Source organism: Thermobia domestica, unplaced genomic scaffold (assembly GCF_964235325.1).
Source record: "Thermobia domestica unplaced genomic scaffold, izTheDome1.hap1.1 HAP1_SCAFFOLD_691, whole genome shotgun sequence".
Taxonomy (NCBI): domain Eukaryota; kingdom Metazoa; phylum Arthropoda; class Insecta; order Zygentoma; family Lepismatidae; genus Thermobia; species Thermobia domestica.
Window position 1 is genome coordinate 13,902 of NW_027656401.1, and position 21,783 is coordinate 35,684.

At 41.6% G+C, this 21,783-nt stretch overlaps 2 non-coding genes across 2 annotated transcripts; both read right to left on the reverse strand.

The window, feature by feature from the left end:
* Positions 1-10,777: 10,777 nt before the first annotated feature.
* On the reverse strand, positions 10,778-10,896 carry LOC145677203 (5S ribosomal RNA). Its single transcript, XR_014129681.1, has one exon. It is a non-coding gene; the product is annotated as a 5S ribosomal RNA (ribosomal RNA).
* Positions 10,897-11,073: 177 nt separating this feature from the next.
* LOC145677199 (5S ribosomal RNA) lies at positions 11,074-11,192 on the reverse strand. The gene has a single exon (XR_014129677.1). It is a non-coding gene; the product is annotated as a 5S ribosomal RNA (ribosomal RNA).
* Positions 11,193-21,783: the final 10,591 nt, after the last annotated feature.

Sequence of the window (21,783 nt, forward strand, 5' to 3'; positions counted from 1 at the left end):
CCTTTCGCACACCAGTAAGGTGTTCGAAAGGATCTTCCAAAGAAGACTCATTCAGTTCGTCAACGACAACAATCTGTTGCCCAACCACCAATTTGGATTCCGTGCTGGCCACAGCGCCGAAATGCAACTCGTTCGAGTAGTCGAGCTCATCACCGCCCGATTCAACGACGGAGGCCACACCTTGGGTGTATTCCTCGACATCGAGAAAGCCTTCGACAAGGTGTGGCACGAAGGTCTGATACACAAGCTCCACCTCCAGGCCTTCCCGCACTACCAACTGAGAGTGATAGCCTCGTACCTGTACGAGAGAAGTTTCTACATCTCCCACGCAGGGCACAGCACCAACCCAAGACCTATCCACGCAGGAGTTCCGCAAGGCTCCTGCATTTCACCTATCCTATACGCCTTATACACCAACGACATTCCCACCACCCTAAACACCACCCTAGCAACCTTTGCGGACGACACAGCGATCTTCGCAACACATGGCAACCAACGCTACGCTTCGGTCTACTTGCGAAGACATCTCCAACTCCTCGACGAGTGGACTCAGCGGTGGAGGATCAAGGTCAACCCCCGCAAAACTTCAGTAGTGAACTTTACCAGACGAAGAGTACTAGAGCCTACAGAATTCCAACTAGCGGGAACACCACTACCTGAAGAAGGACAAGCAAAATACCTCGGAGTCCACTTAGACCGAAAGCTGACGTTCGACCACCACATACAAACAGTCACGAAGAAAGCGTCGCAAAGGTTCAAAGCGCTACTACCCATACTCCTCTCCCCATCCCTAGCTCATAAGACACGGAAACATGTGTACGAAATGAGCATCCGTCCAATCCTCCTCTACGCTCACCCTGCGTGGCAACACGCAGCACCTACCAGACTCCGACAACTTCAAGTCCTACAGAACAGAGCAGCCAGGGCCATCACAGGACATTCCATGGACACGCGCCTCCAACAGATCCACGAGGACCTGGATCTGCCGTTCCTCGAAGATGTCAGAAGAAGACGTACAGCAACATTCTGGAGAGCCATCAGGCACTCACCCCACCAGCATGTCACCAACATCGGACGAGCAGAGCCTCATCGAAGAGTCTACAGGATGCCAGGGCCACTACCCTGAACCACTGCCATCAAAGGGACACGCGACAGTTGCGACCCTTTCAGAAGATGACTAACAACCATCAACAGTAATCAATTACAAAACATGATTGAAGGCAAGGGCAAAAGCCCGTAACTTCAAACCCAGGTTAATGCCTGCCACATACTGTCTGTCTGTCTGTCTGTCTAGCGAAAATTTCATTCTTCAGTATCGTTGAGTTTATTGCAGAAAGCAATGGCAGATACGGCATCAGCACCTGCAGCCCCGGCACAGGCTTCTCCTAAGAAGTCTGCAAAGCCTAAGAAACCAAAAACAACACCTTCTCATCCAAGAACATCAGAAATGGTGAACAACGCCATCAAGAATTTGAAGGAAAGGGGAGGAAGTTCACTGCAAGCTATTAAGAAATACATCTCTCAGAACTACAAAGTGGATGCCGAGAAGCTTGCTCCATTTATCAAGAAATACTTGAGAAGTGCAGTTGCTTCTGGGTCTTTGGTTCAGACCAAGGGAAAAGGTGCATCTGGATCGTTTAAGCTTAGTGCTTCATCGCTGAAGGAGAAGCCTGAAGGTGGATCTTCAACCAAGGCGAAACGATCAGCATCAAAGGAGAAGAAGCCTGCGAAAAAGCCAGCAGCTAAACGTCCCAAGAAGACTGGTGAAAAGAAAAAGGCTGCTGCTCCCAAACCTAAGAAATCACCATCTAAAGTGAAGAAGGCAAAAACTCCCAAGAAGCCAAAGGCCCCGAAGCCAAAGAAGGCTACAGCAAAACCGAAAAGTGCTAAGAAGGCTGCACCAAAGAAGAAGTAAATGTGTCAGTAAATCATCTGACATTTTAAAACGGCTCTTTTTAGAGCCATCAAATACTTTGAGAAGAGTAAAATTGTGCTTTTCCTATCATTATCACATGTTCATTCATAGCAATGTATAGTATACACGCAAGGGACTTTGAGTTTTCTTTTTAACCGAAGCACTTCTTGATGTAAGTGCTTTATAACAGAGGGGAATTGAGGGTGGGGAAAGAAAGCTTTCACGGGTGTCAAGAATGGTGTACTCGAAAAAAAATGGGGAACACATTACGTAATGTCAATTTGTGATCACTTACTTTTTCCTTGTTCCTATCTTCAAGTAGCGAAACAGTACAGAAAACGCACTTAATGCATTTGTTAGAAAAACTTTTGCAGGCTGACTGGGTTCGATTCTCGGTGGGAGCTCAAATGTTTCGCATTGCACGTTAATAAGTAGGTCCACGTTTGAAACAGCCTTGCTGCTGAAAGGGACACTAAACTAAAATCAACTCTTTTCAAGGCTGGGGTGAAAGAAATGTTCGAACTTATTACAACTCGTGAAAGTGAAGTAGACTATGTTTCAATTTAACGTCGTACTATTATGATTTTTATGATAAAGGAGACGGGTGATTACGCCTAATGAATGATGGAAATACTGGTGTAATGAGAAAGTGTTAGGAAAAGGGAACACGCTAATAACCACGGATACCGTCTTATAATTCGTAATATTGCTATAAAGAAAAATAGTAACACCAGCAGAAATGTAGGTGTACAATTGAACTGATGTTAAGTACAAACAGACACTTAAAGAAAGTTTAGTTTAACGTTTGCATTCAACAGCAGCGACCTCTGACAAAATAATATTACTTTTGCTACCTTGGAAGAAGTACATATTTCGCCTGCGAGTTCTATCAGATTAATAACGTTGAGAAGGGCAAACAGTGGTTGAATCGAAGTTAAGTTATGCAACATATGGCAAAATCGAACCCTTGACCACATAAAACGAAGATAATCAATCGGTAAACATAGGGGAAAACTAAAGAATATACTTGAAAGATAGGATGATATACGAAACGACAGGAAAACGAAGGTAGATGTATTAACTATGCAACATACGGCGTGAGAATTTAAAAAAAAAAGATAACAAGTATGGACAAGATCCTTGTTAGGATAACAGCATCTCTAAGTAGTGTATTGGTCCTAAAAAGGACCGTTTTTGAACTCAGTGCCAGAACTTCAAACTTAAGCACGTTCCCCACGGATGCGGCGAGCAAGCTGAATGTCCTTAGGCATGATTGTGACTCTCTTTGCGTGAATAGCACACAAGTTGGTGTCTTCGAAAAGCCCTACAAGGTAAGCTTCACTTGCCTCCTGTAAAGCCATGACAGCTGAGCTTTGGAAGCGAAGATCTGTCTTGAAATCTTGTGCAATTTCTCGGACGAGTCGTTGGAAGGGCAGCTTGCGGATGAGCAATTCAGTGCTCTTCTGGTAACGACGAATTTCTCGGAGAGCCACAGTACCAGGCCTGTAACGATGGGGCTTTTTCACTCCACCGGTAGCTGGAGCACTCTTTCTTGCAGCTTTGGTGGCAAGCTGCTTTCGAGGAGCTTTGCCTCCAGTAGATTTCCTAGCTGTCTGCTTGGTACGTGCCATTGCAACTGTCACGACTTGTTTCAAATAATTGCGCGCTGAATGAAGTCAAGTTATATAAAGAGCAAAACCGTTAAATCAAGCTATTTCTCATTGGATAAAGTCAGTCGAAAAGGACAGTTCTCATTGGCTTAGACACGTTTTGTGTTTTTCCTCCGTGCTTTCCCTGCATGATCGAAGGAACAAAACCACGAGTCTTGGGCAAAAATACACTGCGCCAATATGCAGGATTTCCAGAAAATCGACGCCTACTGCCTCCAGACGAATGCGTCGTACTCCACGGAGCTACCAAAATCAAACAGACCTCTCAAAGTGGTAATCAGGAAGCTACCTCTTGACACATCACCTGACGACATACATAAAGCCTTAGAAACACTGGGATACACCCCCGCTGCGGTCTCACAACTCAGAGGCCGACCAGACGAGAAGGGAGTCAGACCACTCTTTCCGCTGTTCTTGGTCTCTCTCCCAAAAACAACCACCAACTCCGACATATATAAGGTTCGCTTCCTACTCCACTTCAGAGTAGAGATAGAACCGTACAAAGGCACAGACATGCTGCAGTGTTTCAGGTGTCAAAGGACAGGGCATTCCCAGCTGACCTGCAACGCCACCCCACGCTGTGTCAAGTGTGCTGGACCCCACCACAACAGAGAGTGCCCCAAAACATCAAGGGACACACCAGCCAAGTGTGCTAACTGCCAGGGAGCCCACCCTGCAAATTACCAGGGCTGCGACTACCTGAAGAAAGCCAAAATGAAGAGGGGGAACCAACGATTCTCCGCCCCCCATCCGCCATCAGATGACCCGACAAGCACCTCTGAGACAGCAGACACCCAGCAGAAGACAACAAGACCAAGTACTTCCACCACAGACAAGACAGTGAGAAGTCGACCACGCCAAGAAGAGTCCACCAAACCTCAGCCAACGGAAACCAAACAGAACCCATCAGAGAAACCAACCATCAGAGAAACCACCCCAGAGGAAGGGCCAACCAAACGTCAAGATCCACCACAACGAAAACAAAGCAACCAAGAACAGCCAACACCAGCGCAACAAGACTGCAGTCAAGAACCATCCCTGGCAGCAACCATCAAGGAAGTGATGGAACTACTAAAGGGACTCAACATCAGGAAATTCATGAACACCTTGAAGTCAGGACTAGAGAAAATGAAAACAGCTACAGACCCCGTCACGAAGTTCACAACTCTCCTTGAAATTGCAGCCAGCATCCTCGATGATGGAACAGAATAAGTCAACCATAACCCGAGACCTAAGACTCGCGTTTTGGAACGCGAACGGAGTCAGAGACCAGAGGCTAGAGCTGACAGATTTTCTCACTCGAGAAAAGATTGACATTGCCCTACTCAGTGAAACGCATCTCCATCCTCCAGACACCTTCAAGATTCGCAATTACGTGATGTATAGAACAGATCGGCAAGGACGCAAGGGAGGCACAGCTGTTTTGGTGAAGAGACACATCGCTCACGACACACTACAGTTGCCACCGTTACAAACCATAGAGGCCACAGCAGTAACCATCCACTCTCCAGATGGCCCTCTTCAGCTCATCTCGGCGTACAAGAAGCCATTGGCACCTATCCAAGCCCAGGACCTGCAAGCGCTAAGAAGACTAGGACATCGAGTTCTCGTAGCCGGGGACCTAAATTGCAAGCACCCCGCTTGGAATTCTAGGGTATCCAACCAGGGCGGACGGGATTTGTTCCAAGCACTGAGAAACATTGACTTCCTGGCCACAGCTCCTCCAGATCCTACACACTTCCCGACTAATGGAGGTGAACCAGATGTGTTAGACATGGCTCTCACGGCTAACATTACAATCAAGGACGGACCAAATTCAGTTATCGCACTTCATTCAGACCACGCCCCAGTCACCATGACGGTAGCGCTGCGTACACACGTCCCAGCCAATCAAGTACCACGCCTCCGTCAAACTAACTGGGACGACTACACCAGGAATCTTGCAGAAATGATCGACCCCAGGCTGCCAGTCAACACACCAGACGAGATAGATGCCACACTTGCAACACTCACGGCATCAATGCAAACCGCATATAGACTGGCAACAACTACCCAACCCATCCCTCCAGAAGAGCAGAAACCAGAAGATTTGAGGACTACAGCACTCATCCACCTAAAGCGCTGGGCCAGGAAGAAATGGCAAGCCACACGCCACCCAGCATTCAAAACCCTATGGAATTCACTGACCACCAGGGGGAAGAAACGCCTCCAGCGCCTCCGACTCAACCAGTGGAACGCCAGACTTCAGGAGCTTGAAACCCCATCCAGAGACTTCTGGAGACTTCTAAAGTCATTGTCAAGAACACCTGGACCCCCAAAAACTCAACCACTGCGAGGGCCACAAGGACTAATTTATTCACCGAAACAGCAAGCTGACCTTCTCGCAGATCATCTGGAACAAACATTTACGGAGAACAACACCCCAGTGCCAGAGGGAATCCTGGAAGCAACACAGCAAAGCCTGCAGCAACTAACTGGACAGCATCACCTACCAGCACAAGAGCTAACCACACCTCGGAAGATCCAGCAAATCATCCGAACAATCAATCCCAACAAAGCAGCGGGACCAGACAGGCTTCCACCACTGGCACTCAAACATGCTCCGAGGAAGGCTATAGTTCTACTATGTAGACTAACAAACGCAATTCTAGCAACAGGATACTACCCCGCCGCATGGAAAGAAGCAAGGGTAATTTTAATACTCAAACCAGGAGCGGCCAGGACTGAACCCAAAAGCTACAGACCCATCAGTCTGCTGTCACATCCAAGCAAAGTGGTCGAACGAGTGATACAACAGAAACTGATGAAGCACATCGAGGAAAACAACATCCTTCCTCCTCACCAATTCGGGTTCAGGCCTGGTCACAGCACCACCCACCAACTGGTCAGAGTAGCTGAACAAATAACTTATCAGTTCAACGAAGGGGGCCACACTCTCGGTCTTTTCCTAGATATAGGCAAAGCGTTTGACAAAGTGTGGCATGCAGGACTACTACACAAACTACTGCAAGCAGGAGTACCGAGACACTTAGTGAAAACTCTGAAAAGCTACCTGACCAACCGCACATTCAGAGTTTCCCATGCGAACAACCTCACAGAACCAAGAACAATCAGAGCAGGAGTGCCACAAGGATCCTGTCTGTCCCCGATCCTGTACAATGTGTACACGGCAGATCTTCCCACCACCAGAACAACCATGACGGCGACCTTTGCGGATGATACAGCCATCTTCGCAAGTCACCATAACTTCAGATTTGCTCACCTGTACCTCCGCAGACACATCGAACAGCTGGAACAGTGGACCAACGACTGGAAAATTCAAGTCAACACGGAGAAGACAGCACTGGTCGACTTCACTAGGAACCGGACTCCACGAGAATACAACTTCACCCTCCATGGAAGAAACATACCCATCCAACAACAGGCGAAATACCTTGGAGTAGTGCTGGACCATCACTTGAAATTCGGAACCCACCTGGAGGCAACAGCCAAGAAAGCAACACAAAGATTCCGATCCCTTCTACCAATCCTGTTGAGTCCTCAACTCACCCAAGAAACAAAACGACATGTTTACAGAATGTACATCCTACCCATCCTAATGTACGCCCATCCAGCATGGGAACACACATACCAGTGTCACCTGCGCCACCTCCAGGTGGTACAAAACAGAGCTGCCAGGGCAATCACGGGCCATTCTATGGACACCCGAATACTTCAAATTCATGAGGACCTCGACATCCCACTACTACAAGAACTGCGTCATCAGCAATCAACCAAATTCTGGATGAAGGCTTCAAGATCAACAGATCCAGTCATCGCATCCCTCGGAACCAAAGACCCACCCCGTCGACTGTACAAGATGCCAAAACCGCCTTAACAACATGAAGGACAACTAAAGGAACCTGCGACAGTTGCGGTTCCTTCAATCACATACGACCACCTCAAAACCAACGCCAAGTTACAACACAGAAAGAAGACAAGGGCTTTGGCCCGTTACTTCCTACAAATAATCAACGGTCAAGAAAACACTCAGCTTGGGCTTGTATTTCTCGTGTGTGGTGAGCGAAGCAGTAACATATCGAAATGACAGGACGTGGAAAAGGAGGCAAGGGTCTTGGCAAAGGAGGTGCCAAGCGCCACCGTAAAGTTCTTCGTGACAACATCCAGGGTATCACCAAACCCGCTATTAGGCGTCTTGCTCGCCGTGGTGGTGTGAAGCGTATCTCTGGTCTCATTTATGAAGAGACCCGAGGAGTATTGAAAGTATTCCTGGAGAACGTAATCAGAGATGCTGTTACATACACAGAACACGCCAAGAGGAAGACAGTGACAGCTATGGATGTTGTGTATGCCTTGAAGAGGCAAGGAAGAACCCTGTACGGTTTCGGAGGTTAAGTTGGGGTTCCTCCTATTTTGGATATAAAATTGGCATAAACGGCTCTTTTCAGAGCCAACAAATTTATATAAAGGGAAAGATTTACTTTGTGCGATTTTCTGTTAGATTATAAGAATTCGTGTAACTACATTAAAGCCTTTTGATGCACACTAAATTACAGACGTAGAGAGATTAATTTGAGAAAATCATACGTTTTTTTTTACATTATGTACGTTCATGTATACGTATTCATATCATGTAGCAGTATTAATGCTGGAGAAGGGGTTCTGGTTGGAAATTGGCGATTTGTTGGAAGTAGCGAGCATGAGAGATGCGAAACGCAAGTCGGAATTTCTGTTCTGACAGTAGGATGTACGTATAGAGGCTTATACAACTTCTATACTGTGCTGTGAGGGGCGAATAATGCGTTAGAAACCTGAATCTTGTCCTTTATCTTGTTTACGTGGTCTTGGGTTCGATTTCTTTCTTTTGCGGTAGTGTCTATTGTGATTTACATGTAAATTAATGACACTTCGTAGCGGGTTACTAAAATAAAGAGTAATACAAATATGAGATGTAGGTTAATGCATTGTATACTTCACATTATTTACTAAAGAAAGGCAGTAGTTACAAGAAACCTAGGCTCGCTCGTTGGGCACAGTAGCAAATGAGTTCTGAGATCAGAGAATAAGAGTAGTTGCGTATTACAAACCATATACATATAACACATATCACACAAATATGAATATCGACCTTGCAAAGAATAAATCGTACTTAAGTGTGCATTTAATGTCATTACTATGTTGCAAAAGAAATTTAGGAAAGTTTTCTGATCCGCTCTGTTCATGATGTCATTGGGGCATAGTAATGAACAATAATAAATGTCGAGAACATATTGAACAGAGTAATTTCAGCCAAGCCAACGCAAGAGAGAAACATGAGTGCTTTAAGAATGTTGGAAATTCCTTTGTCTAGCATGAAGTACATGAGAATATGTGGTATGAGGTTTTCTTCCATTGCTGAGAATCTGGGCTCGACTGTCCTGTCCTCTGGGTAATATGAGCCCGATGTACGCAAATATCAAAAAAATGTAGCTAGCGACAATACAAAAGGTAATGATCTTATAATTAATAATGTAGTGGGAACTAAGCACATCGCTGTTTGGAGTATTCTAAAGTTAGTGTGACTTCCTATGGGCTTCAATTACGATCGACGACTACACATATACTAATTAATCGAATAGCAGCGAGAATTTCGAATGAAACTAAGCAACTATCTCAGACACTTTTGATGAGTCTGTATATCGAAAACAATTCATTTCAATCGTAAATCTCCTCTATAAAGGGGTTTGTGGCCCTCATAAGGGCCGATTTGTATGAGATATAGGTCTTACATTTATGCCTTCTTCTCAGTTTTCTTGGGCAGAAGTACAGCTTGAATGTTGGGCAAAACACCACCCTGAGCGATTGTAACTCCAGACAACAACTTGTTTAATTCCTCGTCGTTACGGATAGCTAACTGCAGATGACGTGGAATAATCCTAGTCTTCTTGTTGTCACGAGCAGCGTTGCCTGCCAACTCAAGAACTTCAGCTGCCAGGTATTCCATGACTGCAGCCAAATACACGGGAGCGCCAGCACCAACTCGTTCGGCATAGTTACCCTTTCGCAAAAGACGATGGATTCTGCCTACTGGGAATTGAAGGCCAGCCCTGCTGGAGCGGGACTTGCTCTTTCCCTTGACTTTTCCACCTTTGCCGCGACCAGACATTGTTCAATATTCTTTCGTAATAAGATGAGAGGAAAAATTGCGGCCTCCCATGAATCAAGTCAGTTTTGTTACTACTTCAAGCGTGCACCCGAGTGCATCAAATGAAAAGCAAGGCAGTTGGCGCGAATTGAAACACGTACTGTAATTTAAATGAAGTCGATAAATCGGCGGACACATCTAATTTTGCTGAACGAGTGAGTCATCATGCCACCAAAAACTAGCGGAAAGGCTGCAAAGAAGGCTGGTAAAGCCCAAAAGAATATCTCCAAGGGAGATAAGAAGAAGAAGAGGAGGAGGAAGGAGAGCTATGCCATTTACATCTACAAAGTTTTGAAGCAAGTGCATCCTGACACTGGCATATCTAGCAAAGCTATGAGTATCATGAACAGCTTTGTTAATGACATCTTCGAGCGTATTGCTGCTGAAGCTTCTCGTTTGGCCCATTACAATAAGCGGTCAACTATCACCAGCCGGGAAATCCAAACAGCTGTGCGCCTTCTTTTGCCTGGTGAACTTGCCAAGCACGCTGTAAGTGAGGGTACGAAGGCTGTTACCAAGTACACAAGCTCTAAGTAAAAATCTTCTTCAAGATTTTTCATTTCAAACGGTCCTTGTCAGGACCAACACATTATTCGAAAGAGTTAAATCACGAAATTTGCTTCATTCTGTTATGTAGAAACACGTTGAAATCCAATTTCTATATGCTGTTAGTAAAAAAGTAAAGCACATAGCGGAGATGTGTCGTGCTTGTATACGAAAGGCATTTACTCGCCGGAGATCTACACTTAGTCATAATAATTTACTTTTAAAAAGTGGTAATACATTCCGTGTTAAGTATAGTAGTAGGTGCACACGGATCGGAAATCAGGTTATTTTAATGTGCCGTGCAAATAAACAGGCTGTTAGTGTAAGAAATAGTGGGTATAACGCTTAGAATATCGATTAATCGCTATGAAATAATGTTGATAAATTATCTCTTGAAAGTACTATAAAATTAATGTTTCTAGTATTTTCGTACTTGAAGGATAATGAAATTTGAAAAAGAGATGCCAACAGCACCTGGTGTTCCCAGGCGGTCACCCATCCAAGTACTGACCAGGCCCGATGCTGCTTGACTTCGGTGATCGGACGAGAACCGGTATATTCAGCATGGTATGGCCGTTGGCGAATGCATATGGCTTCGAGTGAGTTATTGTAGCTACGTAGGTTTGTCGGTGAATACTCAAAAAGACCAGCGCGTGGAAAGCGTTGCTAATTGTTTTAAGTAATGCATGATTACGAAATTATCGTGGTGAACGATGTGAGAATATTCGTCTTTGTGAAAAACAAAATTAGAAAAAGTATACCAACAGCACCTGGTGTTCCCAGGCGGTCACCCATCCAAGTACTGACCAGGCCCGATGCTGCTTGACTTCGGTGATCGGACGAGAACCGGTATATTCAGCATGGTATGGCCGTTGGCAACTACCTTTTCTTCAATGTCCTGTTAAGGAAGTATGTTTTAAGTAAGAATTGACATTATTAACTATAAAGGCAAGCATATTAACGTCGTTAACATTACTTGGAATATACTAATATTCGAATAAATATTTGAATGTTCGAATGATGAGTGATTCGGATGTTCATAGTGCCACTGTGTCCTATCGAGTTTACTATCACGAACCACGTATGAAATTGTATATAAATAAATAAAAATAAATCCTTTATTAAGTATTGATTACAGGAAAAAGGCAAACTTACATTCTTTAATGTACACAATGAAATGTATGAAAGATATTTTTAAGATATGTTTCACTTACCCTTTATAACGCAAGGTAGTTTTCAGTGTAGCATTCTCTTCAGCTGCGAGATAACGTAAGGCAGATGATCATTCAGTCGTGAAGCACTAAAATGTAATATACATTTTAACTATTATCGATAAGAATTATTTACTGCAGGGATGCAAATAAAGTGAGGCAAATTAGTAAATAAAAACCGATACTGTAACTGATAATATAATTAGTTGTATCTGTATTAGTTGTATATACAGTAATCGCACGATTATCCGCGGAGTTGGATGTTGGCATAATCGCGCATAATCAGCAGTATGAGCAGAAAAGGGAAATGAAATGAAATATTTAGATTTACGTCGCATACTTATACCGGTTACGCTAAAGGAGACGGTGATGATGAGTACTGAATGAAGAAAGTGGGAGGAAACGGGAGAAACCCGAGAAAACCCATGAGCACGGTCTTTATGCACGACAAAGTTCACACGGCACGAGCTGGGATTGAATCAGGGACCCCAAGCACCGGAGGCCAAAAAACGGACAAAAAGTCTTTCGTGCAACTTTCGTTTTCGGTAAAAAGTTTACACATAATTTAGAAAGAGTAGTTTTCTGGTCTTTTTATTTCACAAGTTGGTTCATGTCTATATTTTTTACATGCATAAAAAATTTTTCAACTCCCTTGCTTATTTCCTGTTAAAGACCTCTACCTCTGATTGTATTTTTTGCACATATTCTTATTGTTTTCAGACAACATTTCTAAAAGCGTAATTTATCGTCAGCAAGAAAAGAAAAGGAAAGCCTCGGATAGTGGAATGTGTACTGTATATATATATATATATATATATATATATATATATATATATATACGTATTAGTATATAGTTTTATTTTATACGTCTCCTATTATTACACAATGTGCAGATATTGTCAAAGCGCAAGTAAATATGTATAACTCCCCGTTCTGCACTTAATAACTTGAAAGAAGTTCGGGGAAGGTAGTGTAACAGAAAGTGCAAACAGAAATGAGGGTTTAAAGGCATTTAATATTATTCCGTAGTAGTATGATTTTTTGTAAAAAAAAAAATATATATATATATATATATATATATATATATATATCTAAACATACATATTCAATGATATAGTAAGAGGTTAGCAGCACTGATAGAACTGCAGAAAGTACAAAACCGTTAATAAGAAAGAGAGAGAGATGGTGGCCGCTTTTGTGCTTTTCATTGGCTAATTCCGAATTGCGCGCGAATACGTACGAGATTTCTTTCTTTTTCCTCTTCGCAGCCCAGATGTTGCCAATTAGAAGTTTTTAGTACTACATTTGTATGAAAATGTTGCCTTTAAGAAATGTGGTTTGCATACAGAGAAAAGAGCAAAATGAATATTTACCTTAGTGGGCATGAAAAAAGACGAAACATTTTGCAAGATGGACACACGAACTTCCTTAATGCAGGCGTTCAGTACATTATTGTAAAGAAAAAAACACTAAAAAGAATTACTTCAATATCCCTAGCAACATTCAACAATTCATAGAGAAAAATCTTTATTTTGAGAACAATGGAAAACTATGTAATTGTAGATAACTACTAAATTTAATGATTAAGGAAAACGTTTAGGCCCGGCCCTTCAGAAAGAAAGTGCACAGAATATTCTCTCATGGAAGCAATTGCAAAATCAACATTTTGTTTGCAGTTATAATTAGAGGATCTATATACAGGGTGTTCGAAAAAGAATGTATCCTCTTGAAAGAAAATATTCTCTGGGCCCCTAATCCTTTATATACCGAAAGGAAGTTTGTATAGCATTTTTTCTTACCTTCGTTAGAAGAATTGAAAGTGACTACTATCGTGACACGGGAGATATTTAATCGATAGTCGAATTACTCACATACTCGAATGAACACGTCTCTTGTAAGGAGAGGAAAGGCTTCTGTGATCCGCTATCGCAGCTGTGTCATATCTGCAGAGAATGTTAGGACACAAACGTGATCTTTGAGAGCCTCGTGAAAAGAAGTCGCATAGTATCATGTGTGGAGACATCGGGGCCATCTGAAGAACGCTTCATCATTAGGACCAAGGGCGAGTTACGAAACACTCTGGGATATATTTATTAACATAACTTCTCGTCATTCTGCAAGTGTGGTGGAGCTCCATCCTATTGGAAAAGGAAACCTCGGGAGCCCTCTTCATGTGTAGGTATCGTTCACATCTGAAGCATGTGAAGATAGATTACTGTACTATCGTGTACCTAAAATCATTTTCTACGAATACGAACATGTCTACACTGAAGGCAGTGCAGCTCTTTTTCTCTTTTTTTTGGTCATGTATTGTAACGCGGGGCAATGCACACAATAACATGTAATGTTGTGTATCATCATAAAGGGCCAGGGCGATGATTGGATCTTGATGGACGTGGAGAACTGATAGGTGATGTGAGTGGTATTGTGATCTATGGTTGTATGTTTACTGATGAATGCATAAGGAGAGGTGAAGGGGTTGCCTTTTTTTTTATGTCGATCGGGAGGGAAGCGATTGGGAAACTTTTGACTTTGTTTTTCAACCGAATATATTGATTGAATAGGTCGCCGACAATTTTACGGGGCGTCACGTCGTTGCCTTTTTCATGTCGATCGCGAGCGAAGCGAGCGTTTTTTTTTTTTTTTTTTTTTTTTTTTTTTTTTTTTTTACCGACAATATGTATTGAATCGGTTGCCAACACCTTTAGGGGCGCGTCACGTCCTTCTTTCTGTGCTGATCGCGAGCGAAGCGAGCGCGAAATTTTTGACTTTTTTTTTTTTTTTTTTTTTTTTTTTACCCACAATATTTATTCAATCGGTCGCCAACACTTTTAGGGGTGCGTCACGTCCTCTTTTCTCTGCTGATCGCGAGCGAAGCGAGCGCGAAATTTTGACCTTTTTTTCTCTTTTTAATTCTTTTTTTTCTTTAAGAAAAAATATTGATTTCATAGGTCGCGAACATTTTTACGGGATGCAACATCGTTTATTTGTTTTTCCAACCGTCTTTCTGTCTTGAGCCCCCGCCAAGTTAACTTTATGGTGGACAAAAACTATGTGCGGTGGGTTACCGCGGGGTTCTCCCGTTTCCTCCCACTTTCTTCATTCCACCACCATTTCAATCATTTCTCATAATCAGCGCCTCTTTTAGCCTAAGCGGCATAACGTGGGACGTAAAACAAAGATTTCCTTTAGTTGCTTTCTGTCTTGATTACGAGCGCGAAATTTTTTACTTTTTTTTTCTTTCTTTTGATATTATTCATTTAATAGGACGGCAACACCTTTACGGGCCGCCGCGTCGTCGTTTACACTTCTTCAGCCCATATTCTTTCTGCTTGTTCGTTTTCCGGCATCTTGTTATCACCGCCCGCGGCAATGCCTATGTCTTTCATCGCTTTTTGAAGCAAATCTTTAATAAATATGCACTCTCACATTTGTACTAATATGCATACCACAGTGGATAGACTGTAACTAGGAAAGCAGAAGCCTGCATATCATATTATTTAACAGTTGAAAGTGAACTGTCATTTTAAGTTTGATTTTGATCAGATGAGTGCAGTTCAACTCGTCGACAATTGTGAAGATTCTCGAGGTTAGGGACCATCCATTTTGTGCTTTGTAATGAAAATGGCTGCAGCCAAACTTCTCTGATCTGAATGAAACTTGGCATGATGATACATCTTGACCTGCTCTACAAGTTTATTTAGTATTTTCCGTTGCGCAGGCTTTTGCTTCTCCAGGTTCTCCCATGGAACTGAGAAACGTATTCAGTCGAACTTCTGCGGTAAGTCAGTATATCATCCTGAGAAGTTTGATCGAGATAGCAGAGGTTCGACTATTCGTTTTTCAATTCCATGTGATATTACAACACGGTGAACTAAATTTATATAGAAACACTTTGATTTTGTTTTGTTTTTTGCTAGCATTAAACTGAGAAAATGTTATTCAATAGACAGAGAACACCACTCAAAGAAAAGTACATCATAAGAATATATATATGGTTGCTGTGGTTCTCGGTTTAATTTGCTAGTTAAGAAACTTGCTCTAAATAAGTACATCTTACAGGTGAAAAACTAAGCCAGGCGATAGAATTAAATATAAAGTTATACACTTTTATTTTACGTTTACTAGTGTTGGGTTACTACTGTAAAATAAGTCAGTATATATGAAAGATAACTGTATTAGGTACTATTTTCCACCGGCGGTGTATTCTTGCATAGTGTACTTAATGTTTACAAGCGGGGCGCTACTAGTATGGATGCATGACAAGTGCTATTGAAACTCGAAAACTAACTGGTTTCCACTACCCTTGCTTATACGTATACCCGCGTCGCCTTCGCTCCTGTTCACTTTGGACGCACATTCTTGCTATCGCTCAGGCCCCCAGCTTTCTCCTGTTTTGGCTCCCTTAAATAGTATTCGTGCTTTTTATTGGCCACCTGGCAAAGCACTTGTAATGATTTTACACCAGTAACTCTAAAATACATGTGTATTACTTTATTTAATTCTGTCGTCTGCAGAATTTTTTTTTTTTTCGTACAAATATGCCTTTTCATGCAGAACACTGAATTTTGCCTGTAAATTTTTGAGAATATGCTGTGACGAAACTTGAGCACCGTTCTTCTTTTCTTTCTTATCACGAGTCTTCTTTAGCCTAATGAGCACAATCATCACACGATAACGACTATTCTTTTCATTTAACTTGTAAACAAGTTGAACTAATAATAATAATTGATGTACAAAGGAGAAGTGTCCTACATATTTGAGGTAAAAAATAAAATAAATATACTTCTACTTCATCCGTGTTTACAAAGTTAAATGTTATCGATTTACAAAAAATGGTCACCTATCCACACACTGACCAGGCTCGACACTGCTTGACCATACATATTAAAACATCGGTCCCACTGAATACACAAGTAGTAAGCACATTCACATAAAAATAATTAGGATTACAGTATATAAAATGCGTTAATTAAAATAGCAAATGCCTTACCTTATCACAGGCGATCCAAAGCCACTGCACATCATCTGCTACGCACACTATATTCCTCCAATATTTCACTCACTTCCTATATCACGCAACAGAAAATATTAATAAAATTCACTTAGCAACATTTTCATTTTTAATCAACAATACGTATAACAATTAAGAATAAAATTAATTGTGAGCACATTGTTATAATTAGAATACTGTTTTTATTCGTTTACAAATATGGGATTAATATAGAGCTGGCAGCAACAATATATACAACTCATCCTGTATGTATCGTAAATCCTAACTTGAGAAGACATCTCTGACGCAAACAATGAGACAAGAAATCAAATACTATATCCGACACATTTGGGGTTTATTGAACTTCAATGTTGGAAGATACCACCTTGTCGGTAGTACAAATGTAATATCCTTACAACACGCGGAACTTTTGCCAGGCATATCTAGGAATTTGGGAAGATTAATTGATATCCTTAATGTGCAATGTATGATTATGACGCATTGTTATGTACACGCAGACGGAACCAGGACAATCTATAGATGACATTTGCACTGTGTTTGGACAATTTGTTCGCAGAAAATAACCGTTTTTGTCTATGAATACTTGAGAACATGGAAGGTATGAGATATACATTTTATGCGCAAATATTATAATACAAATCATTGTTAGTTTGGTGGATGCGTGAAAGAAAGAAAAGGAGTAGATTTTTGCAGACGTCCGGATATAAAGCGAGAACTGAGAATACGCATCTATAACATCTATTTTCTTTGTGTTAATGATATCGATGAACTAAACGGGGAAACTAAAATACAACTGTTTGCAGTATAATTCGAAGTATAGTCAAGTGCAGAGGCGTACTCACGGGGTGTCCACCGGGTGCGGACTCCTCGCAAAAGTTCCTAAGTGAACATACATTTGCAGACTTTCTCATTAAATGTAGTTATTAACAGGGAAAATATTGATGTATCATCAATATAAATCTGATCTTACACTTCATCTGTACTCTGTCTGTATCATGTTTTTGTGAAAAAGTAAGTGGAATATTTATCGTGTTTTCGAATGCAGAATAATAGTATATAGACATAGTGGCTTGTAGTATTGGAACCTTGCCCCCCGAAGCTTGGATCCCTTAGAAGAAAAAAAAATGCATGCGCGCCTGGTGAAATGGTTAACGAATTCAGTTCACTCGATGAATCGACAGATAGTAATACACATTTCGACAGATCGACAGCATTCGACAGATACAGACATATGAAAGTAGCACAAGAATTAGGCGAAAGTCCGTGCGTTTCCTCAATTCACGTAGGAAACAACAGAAAATATCAACTACCATAAAATAATCCGTATATATATTTAATTTATTTGGAATAAAATAAATATAGAAACAACCTGTTCATACATAACTACGGTAAGTGCGTTAATTGCTAACGTAAGAACAAATATGAAACAAGGCACAAAATAAAAAAGAAAAATAAAGTTAAAGGGAATAAATATTTAGGCTTGATTGTCATTCGTATTAAGAAGCTGGGTAATAAAATGTTAAAATCTACAGAAAATTATGAAATTAAATCAGGATTTGAAATAAAAGTCTATACATTGGAAGTAGGCCAGGGAGTTTGCAAGGCAGATGTGTGCGACACGCGTTACTTTATAGATTCCCTTCATTGAACTATAGTAAGCAGTACGAAGATGGTACTTTGCGTATAATCACAGGAAGGATTGAAGTTAATTACCATGGTAATATAATTATTTATTGATAAGTATTTCCATGTTAAATTATGAAAATTATAAGCACAAGGAGGGTGAAAAAGTAGTGTGACCGACTTAGCAATGACTGAAACATAAAATAGAAAAGCGAATAAAAACAAATGCCTTTTGAGTTATGTGGAATAAAGTTTCTTCTAGCCAGTAAGGAAGAATAGGATCTGGTGCATTCATTGAATACCTGAAAAAAATCGTTTATCAAAATAGAAGGAAACACACTTATCGTTGTGGCAACTACGAACTTCTGTTTACCTCAGCCCGCCTCAGCAAGTGCTTTCTATCCGGTCCGCGCTCCGTAACCAAACTCAACGCTGCCTGCTAGCGAAAATTTCATTCTTCAGTATCGTTGAGTTTATTGCAGAAAGCAATGGCAGATACGGCATCAGCACCTGCAGCCCCGGCACAGGCTTCTCCTAAGAAGTCTGCAAAGCCTAAGAAACCAAAAACAACACCTTCTCATCCAAGAACATCAGAAATGGTGAACAACGCCATCAAGAATTTGAAGGAAAGGGGAGGAAGTTCACTGCAAGCTATTAAGAAATACATCTCTCAGAACTACAAAGTGGATGCCGAGAAGCTTGCTCCATTTATCAAGAAATACTTGAGAAGTGCAGTTGCTTCTGGGTCTTTGGTTCAGACCAAGGGAAAAGGTGCATCTGGATCGTTTAAGCTTAGTGCTTCATCGCTGAAGGAGAAGCCTGAAGGTGGATCTTCAACCAAGGCGAAACGATCAGCATCAAAGGAGAAGAAGCCTGCGAAAAAGCCAGCAGCTAAACGTCCCAAGAAGACTGGTGAAAAGAAAAAGGCTGCTGCTCCCAAACCTAAGAAATCACCATCTAAAGTGAAGAAGGCAAAAACTCCCAAGAAGCCAAAGGCCCCGAAGCCAAAGAAGGCTACAGCAAAACCGAAAAGTGCTAAGAAGGCTGCACCAAAGAAGAAGTAAATGTGTCAGTAAATCATCTGACATTTTAAAACGGCTCTTTTTAGAGCCATCAAATACTTTGAGAAGAGTAAAATTGTGCTTTTCCTATCATTATCACATGTTCATTCATAGCAATGTATAGTATACACGCAAGGGACTTTGAGTTTTCTTTTTAACCGAAGCACTTCTTGATGTAAGTGCTTTATAACAGAGGGGAATTGAGGGTGGGGAAAGAAAGCTTTCACGGGTGTCAAGAATGGTGTACTCGAAAAAAAATGGGGAACACATTACGTAATGTCAATTTGTGATCACTTACTTTTTCCTTGTTCCTATCTTCAAGTAGCGAAACAGTACAGAAAACGCACTTAATGCATTTGTTAGAAAAACTTTTGCAGGCTGACTGGGTTCGATTCTCGGTGGGAGCTCAAATGTTTCGCATTGCACGTTAATAAGTAGGTCCACGTTTGAAACAGCCTTGCTGCTGAAAGGGACACTAAACTAAAATCAACTCTTTTCAAGGCTGGGGTGAAAGAAATGTTCGAACTTATTACAACTCGTGAAAGTGAAGTAGACTATGTTTCAATTTAACGTCGTACTATTATGATTTTTATGATAAAGGAGACGGGTGATTACGCCTAATGAATGATGGAAATACTGGTGTAATGAGAAAGTGTTAGGAAAAGGGAACACGCTAATAACCACGGATACCGTCTTATAATTCGTAATATTGCTATAAAGAAAAATAGTAACACCAGCAGAAATGTAGGTGTACAATTGAACTGATGTTAAGTACAAACAGACACTTAAAGAAAGTTTAGTTTAACGTTTGCATTCAACAGCAGCGACCTCTGACAAAATAATATTACTTTTGCTACCTTGGAAGAAGTACATATTTCGCCTGCGAGTTCTATCAGATTAATAACGTTGAGAAGGGCAAACAGTGGTTGAATCGAAGTTAAGTTATGCAACATATGGCAAAATCGAACCCTTGACCACATAAAACGAAGATAATCAATCGGTAAACATAGGGGAAAACTAAAGAATATACTTGAAAGATAGGATGATATACGAAACGACAGGAAAACGAAGGTAGATGTATTAACTATGCAACATACGGCGTGAGAATTTAAAAAAAAAAGATAACAAGTATGGACAAGATCCTTGTTAGGATAACAGCATCTCTAAGTAGTGTATTGGTCCTAAAAAGGACCGTTTTTGAACTCAGTGCCAGAACTTCAAACTTAAGCACGTTCCCCACGGATGCGGCGAGCAAGCTGAATGTCCTTAGGCATGATTGTGACTCTCTTTGCGTGAATAGCACACAAGTTGGTGTCTTCGAAAAGCCCTACAAGGTAAGCTTCACTTGCCTCCTGTAAAGCCATGACAGCTGAGCTTTGGAAGCGAAGATCTGTCTTGAAATCTTGTGCAATTTCTCGGACGAGTCGTTGGAAGGGCAGCTTGCGGATGAGCAATTCAGTGCTCTTCTGGTAACGACGAATTTCTCGGAGAGCCACAGTACCAGGCCTGTAACGATGGGGCTTTTTCACTCCACCGGTAGCTGGAGCACTCTTTCTTGCAGCTTTGGTGGCAAGCTGCTTTCGAGGAGCTTTGCCTCCAGTAGATTTCCTAGCTGTCTGCTTGGTACGTGCCATTGCAACTGTCACGACTTGTTTCAAATAATTGCGCGCTGAGGCATAGGCATAGGCATAGGCAATAGTCTGTTTACCATCAGAAGATGGAAGGATATATTAGCTATTAGCTACTTCATCCAGAGAAAATATTAATAAATGTATGTGATGAGTTGGTAGTATCGATGATAAGCGCACAACTGGTCTCAACAAGTCTTGACACGAAGGCTTCTGTTCTTGGATCTGCTGATTGTGTGCTTCCGATGTTGAGTGAAGCCGATGCATAAGTACGTCCATCTGGTAGATGGTCCTGTTCGTGGTCCTGTACTTGGCCGTTGAAAAGTCTTCTTGTCTTCTTGGTTGGAACTTTTGATCTTCTATCTTCTTCTCGTTGTGAATCCGTGAAGAGTGCCAAAGAGAGAAGTTTTTGGCATTGAGTTCAAAAACATTATGTGTGTGTTAATGTAGGTGGGATGATTTATGTAATGTGAGAAGAATTAGATGTGTTGTTTTTCTGTGGAAATGAGGATAAATTTTTATGAGTGATATAGATATTGCCATTGGTGGTTGTGAGAATGTTTAACTGTTTTCGAAAAATTTGTCGGGTGGCTTGAGAAATGGCCTGATGGAGTGTTTTTTGTTTCGGGGGTTCTGTTACTATTGCAAGTATGGATGCTACCCATTTCATGATGGAATTTGTGGCTCGTTCAATTGCTTCATTGATTTGGTCTTGAAAATCTGAATTTGGAGTGGTCTGTTGCTGGTTGGGTTCTTCTGCTTCTTCATCTTCTGGAATTGTGGAGGTCTGGTGGTGATCCTTGCAAGGGCCAGTTTCTGGTAGTGGTGGAAATTCGGTTGTATTTAAAATGTTTGGGATGATCTGTCTTCTTTCTGTGAAGTGTGGCCTCTTGGGGCAATCACTGCTTCCTGTGCGGTGTCCTATTGTCTT